The following is a 15,480-nucleotide window of genomic DNA, read 5'->3' on the forward strand; positions in this document are numbered from 1 at the left end:
GTGGACGTGAATCTCGTTCGCGTCACGAACAAACTGACATACAGAGAACTGGAGAACTGTGGCTGTGGACGTGAATCTTGTCCGCGTCACGAACAAACTGACATACAGAGAACTGGAGAACTGTGGCTGTGGACGTGAATCTCGTTCGCATCACGTACGAACTGACACAGAGAACTGGAGAACTGTGGCTGTGGACGTGAATCTCGTTCGCATCGCGAACAAACTGACACAGAGAACTGGAGAACTGTGGCTGTGGACGTGAATCTCGTTCGCGTTGCGGACGAACTGACACAGAGAACTGGAAAACTGTGGCTGTGGACGTGAAATCTTGTTCACGTCACGAACGAACTGACAGAGAACTGGAGAACTGTGGCTGAGGACATGAATCTCGTTCACGTCACGAACGAACGGACACAGAGAACTGGAGAACTGTGGCTGAGGACATGAATCTCGTTCGCGTCACGAACGAACGGACACAGAGAACTGGAGAACTGTGGCTGAGGACATGAATCTCGTTCGCGTCACGAACGAACGGACACAGAGAACTGGAGAACTGTGTTTGAGGACATGAATCTCGTTCGCGTCACGAACGAACGGACACAGAGAACTGGAGAACTGTGTTTGAGGACATGAATCTCGTTCGCGTCACGAACGAACGGACACAGAGAACTGGAGAACTGTGGCTGAGGACGTGAATCTCGTTCGCATCGCAAACGAACTGACACACAGAGAACTGGTGAACTGTGTTTGAGGACATGAATCTCGTTCGCGCTGTCACTCACTCGATGACCTGCGACGCGAACGCACTGCACTCAGGGAGGACGTGAGTCACATAGCAGGGCACTGGGCTCCTGCTAAGCACTGAATGATTCGGTGAACAAATCTTTTGAACAAATCATTTTATTGAAAGGATTCTAGTGATTCAGTACACTCAAATGAACTGCCGATCCCATCACTACTTAAATGTTGTAGCTGATCAATACAAATCAAATGGTGGGCTGTTTTAGAAGTTTCTGAAAGAGTCCATACATGTAAAACTGGCTGATATAAAAGCAACGGCGGTCAAGAGGAAATGTTTTCCAGACTCCAGGAGTTTCCTTTTTTTCTTTTAGGACAGCAGGGCTCGTGAGGCCTGAACATAATTAATGGTTGAAGACGACTGGAACAAAGAATGGAAGCACAGGTGGTAGCTATATAGAGTCTAACCTTCTTGATTTGATTTTTCCACGTGCACAGATGAAAGATGGGTTCAACTGGACAATGGCAACCATTGTCACATGCAGCCAAACGGCATTTTGGCACATTTAGCAGTTTTCACGAATGCAGTTGTGACTGAATTCATTATAATAATGTGAATAGTGTTCTCTGTGATCAGTTATTCAGCAGGCAGCAATATGCTTATACTGCCTTTCAAACAATAAACTGGACTGGTCTGACCATGCTGCTGCGCTTTACAGCAAGGGTCAGAGCAGACTCTACCTGTTGAGGAGACTAAGGTCTTTTGGAGTGCAGGGAGAATTCCTGAAGACCTTCTATGACTCGGTAGTGGCATCAGCCATTTTTTTACGGAGTGGTCTGCTGGGGCAGTGGCATCACAGAATACCCAAGTAAAGTACAACAGTTCTGATGTACCACTGGTGTAACTCTGTGAAGATCAGCCATGATCCAGTTGGCAAACATAAATATAGGTACAACACACTAACTGTAATATGGTGCGAAACTAAACCGACTAGCCAATTTATTAGGAACACCTGTTCAACTTCTCTTTATATCTAATCAGCCAATCACATGGCAGCCACCAACCCAATTCATTGAAGCATGTAGGCATGTTGGCGGTGAACGGTTCTAAAGTTCTAAGTGAGCAACAGAATCAGTAAAAAGTTTAAGTGACTAAGTCATATTGAATGTTGCATGGTTGATGGTCTCAGACAGACTGGTGCGAGTAGAAACTGCTGATCTGCTGAGATTTTCTCACACAACCCTATCTAGTGTATACAGAGAATGGTCAAAATAAAAAAAACAACAACAACAACAACAAAAAAATAAGGAAAAAAAGTGAATGCAGTTCTTTGGCTGAAAATGCCTTGTTATTGCCAGAAGTCAGAGGACAGTCAGAATGATGAGACCATTTCTGAAGGCACAACGGTTTGAACCTTGTTGCAGCGCTAAAACAGCAGAAGACCACGGTATGTGTCACGATCTCACCTGCACCTTCCTCACTATTTTTATTATTTGTGTTATTGTTTTGCTGCTGCTGTGTTCTCCTCACTCTGACTCTGCAGGGGGCGTGGCTAACCTACTTCCTCCAAGACGCCGGTGATTGTCTCCACCTGCGCGGCTCCGCCTCACCTGCTCCAGATGAGCAATCAACGGGGCTTAAAAGCGGAGCCTTTCCTCTTCACCGGCGTCAGATCGTTTTTTTCCTCACGTACATGGTAACAGACATGCCAATCGTTTTCTCGCTGAACTTACCTGCTCTGGATACTCACCCGCCTGTCTTTGCCCCAGGTTGCCACGTCTCCTGCCGCTCCACGAACTCACTGGTTGTGTTCCTGTTTCCCTACGCTCCTGGGATCCTCGTCTCCAAACCCGTGAGTTCGTTCCTCGCCTTTTTTCCACCTGTCTCTCAAACTATCCCCTATCGCTTCCTTAGTTTTTGGAAGTCGTTTTTTGTTCATCGTTTTTGTAAATACATATCTTTTGTTTTGAAATATACTTACGTCTCCGTCTGCTTCCGGGTCCAACCTTAAACAATCCTGACAGTATGGTCAGACAGCGAGTGTTGTGACCCCTGATAGCGTCTACAAATCACGTCCCATTTCATCCGAATCTGTCTGTGACTTTCCGATGTATGTTGCTAACACAGACAGACAGACAAACAAAGGCCGAGGTCAAATATCGTTGTTTAAATTGCATGGACTCACCAATCATGGAACATAAATATCGAGCCAAACTTTTTGGGCAATAATTGACCAGATAAATAGGCTATCAAAAGTTGAACTGTTAAACAATTGTTGTCTAATTTTAAAAAAATGGTATCAATCTTTCAAATATGAAGTTTTGTGATATAAGTAGTCTTTACTGTGCACTATTCATGTTATGAATGTGCTTGCAGAAGTAGGAACATTTTTTTGAAAGCGTCTTTTTAGCTTGACTCTCTGGTAGTTAGTTGACTTTGTTTGTCGGTCAGTTGTTTGGCAGAAAATGTCAGAACCCCTTGTTCATGTTTCATACCGGGACTGTGGCCCAAAATGTTTGGTTTAACTTGACAAGCCCTCGCTGTACTGGCAGACAACTGAACGTAAACGCTGAGCAACTAAAAGTAAAGTCTTCAGATTTTTTGTTCAAAGGGGACTCGCACTTGCCGACAAAATGCAGCTCCTTATAGACTTTTTTTTTTTTCTGGGAGAGTCTACAGTTTTCAGCAAGCTTTGGAGCTGCTCTCTTTGTAGCTGAAAGCATATGATTACAACTGATGCATTTACTGCCAATGTGTACCAAGATTACATTGTATAATTATTCTATATTAAGTCCCTACTCTATGCACACACAGTTCTGCCCAGTGCAGCTATAAAAACAAAAATGTCTTGAAATGTTGCCCAGCGACTTTATTTCTCTTTTAATCTGAGCTCTTTCAAGTTTATAATAATAAGGAATCTTGCCGCATTTCGGTAACAGTAGTAGTAACTACTGATTTACACGATTTTTACTTTAACATGGACATTCAGTGACTGCTGTTGTTATTCATAAAAATGTGCTGGTAAATTCCACCAAATGCACAACAGGTTATTTTATTTTGTTCTTCGTAATGTATATGAAACGCTTAGCAGTGTAGAGGGAACTACTATGAACTCAAATGTACCAAACTCAAACCTGGGAGCCATGACCCAAATCTTCCAGTTGAATGAAGAGTTTGTCCATCAATAGGCCTGAAATACATCAAGAACAAATCTAAAACCAGCTTTTTTGAGCTCAAACATCCTTTAAGTCAAGCCTGACTTTTAAGAATGTCCTTATTACTATGAATTATCCAACTACAAGGCCCTATGTGGCTGGATGGGGGTGGAGAGGGATGCATACTAGACACTGCAAACCACACAACCACTGAGTGGAATGTATGTTTGTCTGGGGCGGCTTATTATAGGTGCATGTGGTACCCAGACAGCCTCACCTAGTGGGAGATCATTAGGGCGTGGGAAGGTGGGCTTTCACACTCATATTTTGCCACCAAGTTTTATGTCACAAAGTCATCACTACTACACACAAAAAGTGACGTTTGCTGACATTACGGTGGAGGAGAACTGCCACGTACCACTGGGTCAGTCGGTCATAACTCAAGATAAAAAAAACACTTTTTTTTATATTTACAGTTGAGTTATAGTTCAACAATCGTGTTATTTAATATTATAATGACTTACTTTGGAGACTAGTGTGTTTGGATTTGCTGATGAACTCTATACACAAAGAACAACAGAGAGGACCATTAGTTTATTAGAGAAAAAATTGCAGCACACCAGAATATAAATAGATTATATAATACAAAGTAAGGCAAGCAGACAACCTACAGTGTGCACAAGATAGGGTGCAAAATGGAGTCAGAATTAGAGTTGAGTTACACCTGTTCTAAGCATATAATATTACAAATGTGGACCCAAAGACATTTGAAGCTGTCCTCACCACTTGGATATCCTATCACCTTGGTCTTTGCTGAGTTCAGAATCAGGTCACCTCCGATGCAAGACCTCCTCCCTGTAGGCTGATGTTTAGTGGTGTCGTCAGCAAATTTGACCATGGTGTTGCTGTTGAAATGCTCCTTGGTGCTTGAATTTGAAATGTTTGAATTTCGTGCATAGCCTTTTTGATGCCTCTCAGCAGGGACCGACATGCCACTATGTGAGCCTGCTGATCTCCTGACTTTAAGGCATCGCCACATGCTCTGAGCATGGCCCGCACTTTGCTGTTGAGCCATGGCTTCTGGTTCAGGAATACTTTAACAGTCTTTGTTGTGGTTCCACAGACGTCGATGTAAGAGCGCACAGCAGATGTATGCCCCTCCGGGTCAGTCCCCTCTGCAAATATCCCCCAATCTGTAGAGTCAAAACAGTCCTGTCAGGTTGAGGCGGCTTCCTCAGTCCACAGCTGAACTGATGAAACTCGAACTAGAAATATTAAATAAAAACACAAAATAAAAGAAAAATGCTGCCAAAACGTGAAGAGAACCAGGCATCTCTGAGATATCTAATGTTTTCTTACAGTTGATTCAGACATGGGTCTTTTGGGTCTTATCAGCACTCTCCCAGACTCTGATTCAGGTAGCGTAGTAGTAGAAAACACACACAACCCAGGTGCAGGAGCAGTGCACTTATCTGCACCTGGGGAACAATGGGGATTGGGTACTTTGCTCTGGGGCACCCCCGGCCCTTGACTTGTCCCAGATTTGAACTGGCAACCCTGCAGTTACAAGCCCGATTCTCCGTGTTCTCTCTAATGTTCAGGTTGAATTTAATTCTGCTTTATGTTAAATAATATGCAGAAACGCTGTGTTCAAAGCAGTAAAAGCAGCAAAGCGCCACTCATCTAAAAAGCACCTTAGAAAGACAGGTTTAGTGGTTTTGTCATGACTAACTATAGCCTACAGTAGATGTTGACATAACCAAAACCAAAGTGATTGATTTACACAGGTAGCATGCCTAATAATTATCATAATTATCAAAAAATATGCACATAAAAGTTGAAATTGTTGCATATTTACACATTAAGCCCTGTTTGGAACAACTTAGGAACAAGGGCCTTTCTGCAAGGAGTTTGCATGTTCTCCCCGTGTGTGCGTGGGTTTTCTCCGGGTTCTCCGGCTTCCTCCCACAGTCCAAAAACATGCGATATGGGGATTAGGTGAATTGGTCACTCTAAATTGACCGTAGGTGTGAGTGTGTGAGTGAATGGTTGTTTGTCTCTATGTGGCCCTGTGATGGACTGGCGAACTGTCCAGGGTGTACCCCGCCTATTGCCCAATGTCTGCTGAGATAGGCACAGCACCCCCTGTGACCCTCTGGTGGAGGAAAAAGCGGTAGATAATGGATGGATGGATGGATTTACACATTAATCTGTGTACTGTAACTATGACAGCACAGCACGGCAAATAGTGTAACTTCCAGTGAACAGTGAGGTCTGCATATATCATCCCCAATGTTCAGCCTCCAAACACAGGAGTGACACTGATGAGAAGAGGCACATCCTATTTTCATGTCTCTTGTCAAGTATGTGTGATGAATGCTTTTCCTCTCAGCAGTAAACACTGTTATGGTGAGCGGTAAGTGAAGAGGTCTGTGATAATCTAAACATGCCCCGAGCTTCTCGTATTTCATGAGCGCCGCAGTAAAAGCTGTGAGCAGAAAAAGGACAGTCTGACACTGAGTGTGGAGGCTGACACAGACAGAAACCAACCCACGGCCACGTCCTGTTACTTGAAGGAGCTAATTAGCGTGTCACACAGCACAATTTACTTATGAGCTACCGATGTTACGACTTGGGCTTCAAACAAGAATGACAGTAAAGTGCGTGTGAATCATGATATCGCATTTGCAATATTTGGGATAACATTTCATAGAATTTAAAAATATCAGCATTTGTGTGTTCACAATGAAAACACCGTTAAGATGCAAAATTAATCTATTCAATTAAAAAAAGCATACAGAAATAACATTATAACTTGATATTACATGGTGGGATACATTATATGAATTGGAGGGTCCCATATGGCACTTACGCCTGGTATTATAGAACTGTAATCTAAAGCAAATGCTGAGATTCTCCTCTTCATCCACATTTCAGAAAATAGTAGCTGAGAACAGAACAGAAATGACTGAAAACAATCCCCAGTCTTCTGTTCAGGATTTTTTTTTTAAGGTGTGTCTAAAAATATGGCTCGATGACGTATCAGAGCCGTAGTTAGCATAACTTCTCCTTAAAGGTGAAGTAAGTAGTTTATAGTGACATCTAGAGGAGAGGCTGACATTTACAACAAAGAACTGCTCCTCTGCTCACCCCCTCCCTTCCCTGAGCGCTACGGTGTCCTCAGCCGGTCAAATGTCGTCGTCCTCGTCGTCTTTCTCCGTGTCAGCAGATGAGGTTCGTGAGGCGAGGGAGAGGGCGGAGCTACCGCGGCCGTAGCAGACGAATCGGAGAGAGTGGAGGCGGGACTTCCTGCTACAAGTAAAGAGACGCTTGATTTGTTCTCGCGCGTTTGTCCTTACAGGCTCCGGTAGAAACATGGCGTCTCGCGGCTAACAGTGGCTATGCAACCGCGGCCCGCGACCATGTTATTTTACATGACTTTTTGAAACACTACGAAAATGAAACAAAAATATTATACAGCGACTAGACAATGCAGGTGACTGCAAAACTACTGTATCTGGTTTTCTAGCTAGCTGAGGTGGCTCACCTCGATGCTAACATGCACACTAAAATAGCTAGAGATAAGAGAATGAAGTAAATTAAAGCAGAGGACTGCTATGAGGCTGCAGTACCACAGATAGAGACAGAGAGCAGGACCAAACCTAAACCTTTTAAATACTAAGAGACTCTTTTACTAATTCCAATTTGGCAAGTATTGATTCATAACACCTCTTCCTCTGCGGTGACAAAGTCAACATTACATGCACTTTAAAGGTCACATAGAGTGGTCCTGTTGCACATATATGTTAGTTATGGAGGTCTACTTACATATATTAACTTGTTTTTATGGTCAAAAACCTCCTAGTTGCTGCAAACTAGCCGATATAAATCCTCTTTTCTGACGGTGTTTTTCTGCTGCAAGATTTCAGAGTGAACTTTCACCCCCAGAAGACAGAGTCTTGTGATTGGCCAGTACTATCCAGCACATCCGTTCTCAGAAGCTCTCTGGAACGGCGGATGCACTGCTCCTCATTATCAAAACATTGTTTTAACAGTGTTTAAAAATAGCTTCTTCACGACTCCCCGCCACAGTCCCTTTGATGACTTTAAACCGGAGTCAGACCTAGAGTCAGAAGACACTGTTGCTCGTGAAACACCTCCACAACGGACGTTGTTCTTCTTCTGCGGTTCAATGTACGTAACCGGATGTGCCCGGACTACCGCCCGGAGCAGGACGATCGGTTGTTCAGGAGAACCGCTGCTTACGTAACTATTACGGGATTTTCAGTGATCTCGTTGAGCCCCGAGATTACAATAAAACACAACGTTCTCAGCAGTGGCTGAACTGTTTGTTTCGAACCGTCAGGGCTTCATAAACGAGGTAATGACGCAGATACACACCAAAAAAACAGCGATAATAGGAACTTCCGGTCTAGTTCCGCTTTAAGGCACAGTTAAAAAGTGACGAATGACAATCAGACACACTACAGAGAAATTACAGTTCATCAGAGAAAGAGAGCACAAAGACAAAGCAGAGAACTTAAAGACACATGGCTTGTGCTCTGAAGATGCCTGAAGTCATGAACCTTACTGGATTTGGAGCACTCTGGGAGTTGTTGTATTTGGAGGCAACGGATGTTCTTCAGAGCTCCTTTTTGTTGAACATAAATCTCAGTGTCCTCTTTGATGCCGTGCAGGACAATGTTTATTCAGAGAATTCAGTTTCAGTCTGACACTGTAACAACAGCAGTTGTTTCAAATAAGAGAATTCTCACAAACATTTTTACGTGTGCGTGAAGATCACTCTTCTGAAGAGAAAGAGAGGGAGAGATGACATCTGGAAATTAGCAGGCTACGTTTGAGGAAGTAAACAGTAAATCTCTTAAATCACAACATGTGACTATAGTGTGCTCCATCCAGCTGGAATTATCAATGACTTGCATATCTCATGAAGTGAGATTATAGACTTTTAGATTATTTTAACGTTTAATCATAATGAATCCCCTATTATTGTTTGCCTTAATTATGCATTAGTGTATAAATTATATTTATACCGTGCACGTCCTTCTTCTCATATGAGGTATAACCAAACAGGAACTGGCTTCTCAGTTCTGCAGCTTAGCATCTGTAATAGTGAAAAAAAACCTCCATGTAAAAGCTTTATGATAAACTTTAAAACTCTTAAGTTGCCCCGTAGAGCTGTGCAGGGGTCAGTGGGAATACTTTAGCAGTCAGGTGGCAGGTTTTTATTTCCACCGATCTGCTGAGGACTGGGGCTGGAGTTAAAGGCCATTACTCACAGTGACTAAGCAAATGTATGTTGGCCAACAGTATACTGCAACAGCCAGGTATATTCCTTTTGACATCTTAATGACTGGGTAGGCAAGTAAGGGGTTTCCAGTCATTAAAGTAGTCGCTGGGGAGACCCCTTTTCCAACCAGCCATCACCCTTTTAAGATAACACTTCCTCACCAACACATATAGGCATATTTATTGAATCCAGCTGTGTGCTGAACAGTGGTTGGTATTTGGCTAATTTAGATTTTTAGCAGCCCTTGTGAACATTACTGTACTGAGTACTGAGAATGAAACCAGTAACAATTTGAGTTCCAGGTGCCTCTTAAATCTGTCAGGAAACCTGCTTTGACTTGTTGCTTTTCCTTTCTCATGAAAGGGTGGTCATGCTTTTCATTATGTGAATAAATGAAAGTATGATCCAAACGAATCAAACCCAGACTACGAAAAAACTCGACATCTGACTCATCAGATAAACTGGCACAATCTGGACGACACATCAAACAACTAAATGGTTTTACACACATCCAAACATTTTCTTTGTTCCAAATGTGGAGGAACTCTATAATCGGTAAAGACTATGATTGACATATCATGACTTGATGATGACTTGATGAATAGAAACGTAGATTCAACATCCGTTCATTTCAACAATCATGTATTTACCAGTTCTGTTGAAAGTGAAAACCTGACTACTTACATATAATATCAACGTATATATATATATATAGTTCTCTATCTTACACGCAGCACAAATGTAATTACTAGTTTCTAACCAACACAGTTTACATTTCACGCCCATTTGCTATCTTCACACGTTCTGCAGATAGCAAATGCACTTGTTCCCACCAATGTGCCCATGGGTGTGTTGGTCTTAAAATAAGGTGTGGTTGGGTGCATTGTTGGCACATTGACCAACAAAAACCTAGCCTAAAGTCAACGACAGTATAGTCATGCTTAGGTTGACAGTGCATGTACACTCTTGTTACACTTGTTGTACACATCTCTCATCAGTTATGCAGGTTGAATTTTGGTGCAGATCCATACTCTGTGCAGTCTAATAAAGTCGTTGATTTGACAGAGGATTGGGAGATGACGGAGGGAAGTTCCACATACTTAATTCCTCAGTGAAGATCGATCAGTGCCGGTGTAAACTTCAGTTATCCCGCAAAGCAGTAGGTGATATCTGTAATGTCCTGTCAACTGACTGAGACAAATGACAATTGTCCACATGCCCTTTTCCATTGCTGGGGAAGTCTGCTGCACTTTTTTGGAAGCAGATCATGCCAACATTCTCTGAGTTTGATTGGATGTACATTATATCCCAATCTACTACTAGGGCAGGGTTCTGCAACCTGCGGCTCTAGAGCCTCATGTGGCTCTTCAGCCTCTCTGTTGTGGCTCCTTCTAGCTTTTCACTCTTTTTGTCAAGATAAAGGCATAAATAAAAGGGTTTTGATATTTTGTCTGTCACATCGAATTGGAAAAACCTCCCCCCAAAGCCATTAAAGTGGCTCTGTCCATCTTAAGATCCATGTACTGATGTCAGGCAGGTTTTCTCAGACATAAACTACAGAAAATTGTTTTATTTCATTTCAAGTGGTTTTCCTACACTTTAGAGGTTGGGTATCAACTTGCGACAAACTGTAGTTCTTTAAATATGGTTTATATGTGTAAAAAAACAACTTTGCATGTGATTTTATTTTCATTTTAGGGATCAAATACGTTTTGCGGCTCGAGGGGACAAAAATGGCTCTTTTCATTCTAAAGGTTGCAGACCCCTGTACGAGGGCATTAATGACTTCAGTTTTTCTCAGGTCGACTTATCTGTCAATAAAGTCGAAGTTGAGTCGAAAAGTCGTTTGATGACGTCATCACATTGATCACAGTGGAGGAACACAGCTGTCCAACAATGAGCAATCAATGATCAATGATCTGTAACATGAACAAGTACTGTAAAGTGCACTTTTCGAAAAACAACATGCATTCTCAAAGACATTTGAACAAAAGAAAACATGGGAACAATGTTAACAAAATAGCACATCCTACGTAAATGAATTCAAAAATCTTCAACTGTCGATATATTTGGGCTAATGAAAACTGTTGGGCTGGGCTATGACACATGTCCCATATCCGAAATCCTATATGGGATCAGCAAGGATAATCTGGCAGAGGCACTGAGTCATCTGTGGCTTGGTATGCAAACTGACCAGCTTTGTGTGTCCAGACTTTTATTTTGCATTCCCTTTTTTTTTTTTTTTTTTTTTTTTTTACATATTTCATTGATTAGAACACTCTTTATTCATACCTAGAATGTTCATAGCTGGTCAGATTTACTGTTTTGCAGTAATGGGTATCATCATTCATAATTGCTTGCCAACGATTTCCTGTATTTGAAGATGATCAAGCACCTCTGCTTGGCAATGATCTTTCCTGGTTGTTTTTTTTGCACTGCCAAAATCTAGCTGGCAGCTGGCTTCAAACTAGACAATAACAAAGTGGTTTGAATGAACAAAATGTCTAAAATAGCAGTATGGACACCCCTGGATCTGTTGCTATTCCTCTCTCTCTAGGTTTGAGAGTCGGCTAAATAATATGATCGCCTACACATAATGTTGTCTATAACTCCTAATAATGTGAGACCAATCTAGATTGCCATTGGCCTGAAGCTCCACAACTGGACATTAAGTTCAAAAGTTAAAATCCACTGAAAAAAAACATGACAGTGTTTAGTTTCTAAATTCAACATTTTCCTAATTAAATAAACTGCTTTAATCCATATTTGTTCGTATTCAGCCTTTATAAGACTACTGTTTCACTATTTCAACATACATTTCTCCCACCACACACAGTAGTTGATGTGCAGTAATTCTGGTAGCTTTGTGTTTATATTTAATTGACCTCAAACAAACACAGGAATAAAAATGTTGCATGAAATGTCTTAAGGCCCATTAGTCTGTCAGTTTGACAAAAAAAATCATTTTCTCAAACGTATTGTTTAATAAACAAAACTTTATTCAACAATAAACACAATGAATACACAAACTAAGCTATATAACTATATTGGAGTTGACAGCCAGTGAGCACCATAATGGGCGTGACCATGTGGAGGTCCTTGATAAGTAGGACAAGGAGACTGACAAATGCTAACAAATTTTGTTAGCATTTGTCAGCATGCCGCTGACAAGCCAACCAAAACCCATATCAGAACTCATTCAATTTACTGTTGCATTTCCATCCATCCATCCATCCATCCATTTTCTTCCGCTTATCTGGGGCCGGGTCACGGGGGCAGCAATCTAAGAAGGGATGCCCAGACCTCCCTCTCGCAGGACACTTCCTCCAGTTCCTCCGGGGGGACCCCAAGGCGTTTTCAGGCCAGCCGAGTGACGTAGTCACTCCAGCGTGTCCTGGGTCTTCCTCTAGGTCTCCTCCCGGCGGGACATGCCCGGAACATCTCCCGAGGGAGGCGTCCAGTGGGCATCCGATACAGATGCCCGAGCCACCTTAGCTGGCTCCTCTCGATGTGGAGGAGCAGCGGCTCTACTCCGAGCTCCTCCCGGGTGACAGAGCTCCTCATCCTATCTCTAAGGGAGCGCTCCGCCACCCTGTGGAGAAAACTCATTTCAGCCGCTTTCCACATTCCAACAGGTGAGGGGAATAATAGAGGTCGAAATGCAACAGCCGCTTGTATCCTGGATCTTGTTCTTTCGGTCCTATGGTCATGAACTTTGGGTTATGACTGAAAGAACAAGATCCCGGATACAAGCGGCTGTTGCATTTCGACCTCTATTATTCCCCTCACCTGTTGGAATGTGACATTGGGGTACAATAGCCAAAATAGTTTTTTCAGAAGTGCGGCAGGGGTGTCCCTTAGAGATAGATTGAGAAATTCAGCAATCTGGGAAGGACCGGGAGTCGAGCCACTGCTTCTTTGTGTGGAAAAGAGCCAGTGAGGTGGTTAGGGGCACATACAACTGGTATGAGACCTAGAAGCAGAGCAAGGACCAGGTGTAGAGATTATATCTTGCTCTCTGGCCTGGGAGTGCCTGGGGATCCCCTATTCAGAGCTGGACCATGTTGCCAGGGAAAGGGAAGTCTGGGGCTCTCTGCTAGAGCTGCTATACCTCTATCGCTAGCAATTTTATTCAGAGTCAGAGTCAGTACTGCACACACTGGTGCTATTAGTAAGTCATCCTATTTGTTGGTAGCCTTTATAATGCAAATTTAGCCTCAGTTTTATGTCTGTCAGAGGAACAGTTGATAAACAGCCAGATGCTCTATGCATTTATTTGATATATTTGCTGTATCTTGAGTTATCCTCAGAGTAACTGCACAAGAAATTGATTTGGAATGAAGTGGACAACAGAACGACACTCTTTAGTGTGCTTGCTGAAAGGCAACACACTATTGTACTTCTTAAGTTTTCTTTTCCCTGTCAGCCAGATTTTTGGTCAGCTCCTGCTCCAAGACCTTTTGAGATAATCTCCACCGGTCCAACTCTGGAACGTGACTTGACGTACATGATCCTTGGACCAAGCCTCGCAAAAGTTACCAGAAGGAATTTTGATTTTCAGAAGCATTTGTCCGTCCCAGCCAGACAAAGTCGCCGGTGTAGACACCAAAGAGGAAGTTAGCACACATATCAGGAACACTTTCACATATAGAAATCAAACTTTGTAAACCGAGAAACAGCTTTTATAAGCTGCTCCCATTAGTGAAATGCACCCGAGCAAGCACACTCTGCAGTTCCCCCGGAAATGCATTCTAGTTCATTCTGATCCCCCATCTTCCACTGCTTAATCTGTGGAATGAGGGTCGTGGGGGATGCTGGTCCCAGCTGACATAAGGCGAAAGGCTGGGTACACCCTGGACATGTTTTTCAGCTTAGTCACACCCGAAAGGAAACTATTGATCAAAATTTGATCAATATCAAGTTGCTGAAATAATACACTTATCTTGTTATTGCTGTTATCAGATGATAGTCTGAGTGAACTCAGCCAAGACTTCCAGCAATTTAATTTCACTCTGCAGACGTGTCTGGCAAGGATGCCATTTTGGCCAACTTCACAACCCCTAGGGGCGCTAGATGATGACGACAGAGAAGCCACGTCTAGCTGCTTTTGAATACATCGAACATGGTCGACCACTGAAGGGCAGCTATCTGTTGATTCTGCTGTTGCTTCCATTTTAAGTGACTTGCTCCACATAACTCCCCCTGGGGGGAAAAGTCGTTAGACGCCATTACTAGATAGCCATCACTCTTAGAAAACTACACCAAGCATGTTTGTTGACTTGTTTTTTTTATCGCTCTGCATACGTCATCTGGATCTTTGGTCTGATTGGTTGTAGGTGTACAGATGCATTGTGAGCTACGGTCACGATTCTTGAAAGTGATATTTATCACCATCATTGAATGTCATATATAGTCATATATGGATGTGTGGCTAATAAAAGTGATTAAATATAATGGTAAAAATAATCAAATGCAGAACATTTGAAACAGATGATGTCTCCATAGCTCAAAGGAAAATGTGGCAAAAATGCAAACCACATTGTCTTGATTGGCTCGGTGTGAGCTTCCATAGAAGACCAAAGAGACAACTGTGGCTGCAGATAATGGAAAAATAAATAAAGTAGATTATAGAGCACTGTGCTGATATCACTCGCAACACTGAATATGAAAGGGCCCATGTTGTTCCACATGCAGAGAGGCCCTAGAACCATTTTTCCCTCAGTGACACAGCAACAATGTACCAATTGAGTTAAAAAAAAAAAACATAAAATGTGGTATACAAGTAATTCTGCATCAAAACATTGTGACCAGAAGTTTATTGCCTCCATGTTAACAGTATTGAAGCTACAGTGGAAAAGGTGAAAGCTGTAGACACAGAACAGTAGCTCACTGTTTTACCATGTTCATCACATTGTATAGGCTGGGTCAGTTCCAACATGGTGGTTTTGGATTTCAGTAACCACGGGCTAGATGCAGGATTGTTTCCACGGTGCCTGTGGATGAAACCATATGACTTTTGACATATGACATATGTTATTAAATATTAAATATATCTCCAATGATAATTGTATGATCAAACTCATGGCCAGTCGTTCACAGGCAGTCGTCCAATCGATTTCATGTGGCCTGCCATTTAATATCAAGTTATAACAAGTTATTTTTTATACATTTTGTTTGTAGTAGATTAATGTTGCATCATATACATTTATAATTTAAACTATACATCATATATATTTACCAAAGGAATTGGGGATTAGATTAAGCAGAAAATCTAA

Source organism: Microchirus variegatus, assembly GCF_963457635.1.
Source record: "Microchirus variegatus genome assembly, chromosome: 21".
In the NCBI taxonomy this organism is placed as follows: domain Eukaryota; kingdom Metazoa; phylum Chordata; class Actinopteri; order Pleuronectiformes; family Soleidae; genus Microchirus; species Microchirus variegatus.